We start from the raw sequence: 6000 nt of genomic DNA on the forward strand, positions 1-6000 counted from the left end.
CGGCGCGCGCGAGGGAGGCGGCGGCACGGGGTTGGGCCGGCCTGGCTCGGCTGGGCTTCGGCCTGGTTGGGCGCTGGAAGCTTTTGTTTAAATAATTCCGCCGAACAGAAAATAAATCCTAGAAGATTAAATAAAAATCTAAAAATGCCAAAACAAATTTTTACCATCTAAATAAAATATTTAGAACGAGATGAACATTTTCTTGGCCCTAAAATGCAATTTTGAAAACGTGCAATTTTTCTAATGCAAATAAAATCCAAATAAAATTGAATAAATGATTTTAATATTTTTCCCTCCATTATTTCAGTTATTTTGGAGAATTCATATTATCTCCTCTCATATATTTTAATATGAAATACTTTTCGGAGAGAAAATAATTAAAATCAAAAATCCTCGTTTCATTATTTGCTAGAAATCAAATATGAAAACCGGGAAATCCCCAACTCTCTCTGAGGGTCCTTGAGTTGCTTAGGATTTCGAGGATTTGCGGAACGAAAATTCAATAAAATATGATATGCAAGAATGACCTATGTATAACATTCCAAATTGAAATTTTGGGATCTTACAATGATGTGGACTACCTTGTTGAAGATAACGCGGTGGATGATTTTTGCTTATCACCGGAAATGGATGGGACCCATGGAAGGATCACTTTTGAAGATAATCCCGATCAGTAATTACTGAGAAGGGAAGTCCATGGTAGGATGGCACAATGGCGGTGCAAGCTGGGAACAAGATGCAAATGTTGGGAATGATTCTAGTAACTGGGGAAAACTCAATAGTAGAGAGTGAATCCACTGTTTGAATGGTTATAGCATAATCGAAGAAACTGGGAGCACAAGGATCCGTAAGGAACAACTTCTAGATTAAGTTGCACTAAATCCTCATGGAGAAGATGGTCAAATAGCTCAATCAAGATACTACAATGATAGTTCTTCCAGCTAGGTGTGTCAGCCAGAACATCAACCTTGTCGGGACCTACATCATAGATCTTGGAGAAGTTCCAACTATCATATCTGCCTAAGATTCAGATCTGGTTGGTAACGGAATATTTCAGACAGCATGTCTGGAAAAGAAAGGTTGCAACACAAATTGACGAGATGACGTTGCGAAATTCTCGGGAATGAACTACGATAGCAAGCTCCAAAACACGAGCTGGTTCTGCTACATACATGTGAGCATGTTGTCCAAGACAAGAATGACCACATAGTAGTCTTATAATAAAACACTATTGAGTTCAGGTTAGGATCCATCATCAAGGATTTCGAAGTCTTTACGCGTGCTAGACTTCTTTTCCTTGAACAAGTCAATCAGTGGCTTGGTGTGCTAGGGAATACATATGGAGTGGAGGTAATTAATCTACCAACCCATAGAATACATTCGCACATGCATAACTGACTTGGGATGGTACCAGAGGAAACAAAAACAATCTTTTTCGAACTCACAGCGGCAACTTGCACCAAATGCACATGAACTCGAGGAAGTCACTTCTTTCATCCAAGCATAAGCTTCATGAACGGAACACGAAGACATTGCTTACAAAGTTTTCAACACTAGGTTGATGTTCAACATGAACCATGGGGGAGACAAAATGCTGCTGATGGGTTCAACAGCAACTCATCGGAATTTCCATATCACTGGACTTCCACCATCATGTGAACACGGTGAAGCATTGGTCAGACCAAAAGATGTAATGGTGTATGCTCGAGGGATCAACCACGAGTAAGACAACATTACGAACATCATTGGTTCTGTTTTGACTTGACGATAGCCCATACTCAAGTCAAAGTTTTAGCAAGGCAATAGATCCAACAACTGATCACGAGGACCAATCGATGGATATATCATCTTTCCTCAACACACACACACACACAAAAGATATCCCTTAACATGAACTAAGTCAGACAAGCTTTTATCTTCCAACTCTCCAAGTTGTTATTTTGGCTTAACCAACTAGTTCAGGGGTATCCAACACAGATTCTTGGAGAAGGGGTGATCTGGAGGAACACCAACATGATCACGAACTCACCATATCGGTCAAGGGATGACCTGGTGATACTTCCGTGAAGATATCCAAAAAATCACGAACCACCGATATGACTCTAAGCTCGGGAACAATCTTGCTTTTCAGGGCAAGGCGATATGATCAAAAGAGTGAGGGATTGACACAATCCAGACTCGTGGATTGAAGAGTGCACCAGAAATAAGGACTAGGTAGCACGATCAATCTTAGGATGATGATTTAATAATCAACACTCTAAGAATGAAAATATTGTCCATTTACTACAAAGCAACGAGTTGCTCAGAGTATTGATTTCACACATCACAATTCACTTGTCGGCATTTCGGTTACAACAACATGGGACCGAGGAATGAATAATGATGGCGAGAAGTATCACTGCGTCAAGAATTCATAAGAGGTGGTGCAATTCTCATGACATTCTTGACATAAAGATGGTAACACTCCAAGATAGAACAGAGCAAAAGCTGGATTGGCATTTTGATCTGCGAAATACAACTGCTTTGACCCAATTCCAGAGATGGATGAGGTACTGGAGTTTGTTTCTCCTAGTCATTCTGGAATAGAATGGCTTGATGGACCACAAGAATAATAGGCATCGATGAGCACAAATGCATGACATACTCTTGACTATCAACTGATACACGAGGGTCGGAATCCAACCGAAGAGGGACAATGCAAAGGAACATAGCACTTTCTGAGTTGTGGATGCATAGATTAGTATGTTGAACAAAGCTCAACTTATTTCTTCCAGATAATCCATGCAGAAAGGTAGGACTGGCAGATTCACAATGCAGAATGGAGAACTCCTTAAGAGCACTCTTGTTGTGATCTTTTGGTTCAAAGAACTTCTGCCATAAGCAGTTCATGGTATTTGGAAGAAGGAAATACCACGGACCTCGAGGACTATCACAAGGTTACTAATAACCTAAAGGAACGAGCAAACACTATCAACACGAAATAAGTAGGGTGAATCTCAGGTTCAAAACCAAGAAATAGGATGCCTACTAACTAAATGGCATCACGGGATGCTTTCGAGAATGATGGCCAGAATCATCACACTGGGACACAAACATGGCTAGATTACTAGGTAATCTTCTAAGACACCTAAGGTCATAATAATAACTCCAACATATATGTCGAGGCAATAGAATACCTCAACTTAGAAATTAGTGTGATAACCTGGCCTAAAAGAACAACAAAACCAGAGGGAAAGGATTTTGCAAATGCATCAGATGGTTTAGAAACCTGGGATGACTCGGACAGCATAACGACTGTAAATGCTCAAGGGATTTGAGACATCCTGCAAAAATGGTGGCATAACCACTCAGAAGCACAATATCAAGGTTCCGAAACCAACTATCAACACATGGAAGTAGTAGGAACGGAACTAGGGCTTGAAACCAACAATCCTACGAGTCTATGGATTAGTAACACGTCATCCTGATAGATAGATGAGAAGGCCTAGTTTCTTAACCCCGTAGAAATGAAGAGGTTGACTTAGATCAGAAGGGCATAAGGTAAAGGAGTAAAAAGAGCCTTACGTTCCCTTCCACAATCAATTCCCTTATATAACTAAAGCATTTCTAGACTCAACTTTGACCAGTTTGGCTTGGTAATCCTACAGGCAGTCAGGATCTGATACCAAAGCTGTCAGGACCCCGATCCTAAGTCACACCGATCTAGCATGTAACACTTCATATCACTTTGCGGCCTCACGCACGGTATTCCCACGGGTGCCACCTTACCTGGCCGGGGACCGTTTGCGCCTTTTGGCTCACGTATATGATAGTGTCGTTAGCATCCATATGACAGAGAACCCGGGCCGACATGACTAGTTGTGAACCCAAAGTGGCACTAACTTACAGGGACAAGCATACATGAATCAACATCGAGCATGTCGGTCAGCAGCGTGCGAATCCGGGCTGTAGCACTAGGCTAACAGGACTTCGGTGAACCGGGCTGTAGCAGGCTAGGCAGGACTCCGGATGTCACCGCGTGACATTTCCCCGAAGGGACAGACACAGGAACGAAGTGAATCACATGCTGGCCAATCAAGTGTTCCGGAGCAGTAGTGTTGGGCTAGCAGGACTCCGGTGAACCGGGCTGTAGCGGACTACTATGGCTCATGGAAGCACAAGACTACATTTCCCCATAAGAGAGGCTACCAATGATAAACAACTAGGTTGTCGGATCCCACACATACCAAGCATTTGAAATCATACACACAATATGGCATCACAACAAGACTCTACGACTCAAAGTATTTATTCATTAGGCTCCGAGGAGCCAAGCATTACAAACATGGGTCTCATGACCCCAACATACAAAGCATACAAGAAACAAGCACATGTGGAAGCTTAATATGTCTGAGTACAGAAATTTACAAATGAAAAAGTCTGAGAAGCCTCACTATCTACCAGATTCTGCCGAGGGCACAAGATCGTAGCTGAGGTAACAAGATAAACATCAAAGTCCACGTGGAACTACTAGCGAGACTGAAGTCTCTCTGCAAAACATAAATTAAGCAAACGTGAGTACAAATGTACCCAGCAAGACTTACATCAGAACTAACTACATATGCATCGGTATCAACAAAGCGGGTGGTGGAGTTTAACTGTAGCAAGCCAGCTTTGACTCAGTGGCCAACCTGAACTACGACTGCAAGCAACTCTTTGAGGTGAGCGCACACGAGTCCACATATTCACCAATCAATACACCACTATGGATGCGCTCCCTTCTCCCTATGAGAACGCCATCCATAGCACTCACGCTTATCTTGCGCATTTTAGAGTATCCACTTTCACTTTTCTATGAACTATACAGGGAACCAAGTAGTCCTTTACCGCGGACGCGGCTATTCGAATAGATGATGTTAACCCTGAAGGGGTGTACTTTTTCATACACGCTTTCACCACTTATCGTCGTTTACACGACATGTACTTGGCAAGCTTCAAGCGGAAGGCCAACGAGGGTGTCGGCCATGGCCTACCTAAACACTCAAGTCTCTAGTCCAGGTTTATCGCCTACCCAGGTTCCATCTGCAGGGAGTCCGGCCGAGATTTCCACATACGGCCCCGAACGATGTGTATAGGGTTCCGAGACACCAAACGGGCGCCTGGCATACCCGGCCACGGTGTATCTACCGCATCATAGCCCACCCCTAGGGTCAGCGCTACGCACGGCCGCCAACACATAACCTATAAACACCAGAAATTGGTTGCAACTCATGGACAGAGGACTAGGGTGGTTAAGAAGCCGAGAGGGTCAATTAAGGATCCCAATGCATGGCAGTAGCTGTTTCTTGAATCACACATACATATCTCAGTTCTTAAGGACGGCCTCAATGAAACAACCCACCATGTACTCCTACATGGCCTCTCATCGATACCTTTACCAAAACGTGTTCAACACACTTAGCTCACACACAGTAGGACATGTTCACAACTTTCCAATTCATCCTCGATGAATCAGACCTGACACAACTCTAAGCAATAGCAGGCATGACAAACAAGCATGAATGAGTAGACACATCAGGGCTCAAACAACTCCTACTCATGCTAGTGGGTTTCATCTATTTACTGTGGCGATGACAGGTCATGCAGGGAAAAGAGGTTCAACTACCGCAGCATGTAACAGTTGAATCGTTGTTGTCCTAACGAAGTAAAAGAGAGCAGGAGTGAGACAGTGGGATTGTATCAGAATGAACAAGGGGGTTTTGCTTGCCTGGCACTTTTGAAGAAAGTATAACTCTTCATCGGTGTCATCGATCACAGCGTCGGAACATACGTCTACCGAGGGGGCAATTACCGGCAAACAAGGAAGAACACAATCAATGCAATGCAACAATATGATGCATGATCATAACATGGCAATATGCTGTGTTTTGAGCTAATGCAACTAGCAACATGTTAAATGGAGTTGGTTTGAACCTTAGGTTCAAATTCAAACTCCATATGTGAGGATTTAAATGCCATTTA

This window comes from Triticum urartu, chromosome 6 (assembly GCF_003073215.2).
Source record: "Triticum urartu cultivar G1812 chromosome 6, Tu2.1, whole genome shotgun sequence".
In the NCBI taxonomy this organism is placed as follows: Eukaryota; Viridiplantae; Streptophyta; class Magnoliopsida; order Poales; family Poaceae; genus Triticum; species Triticum urartu.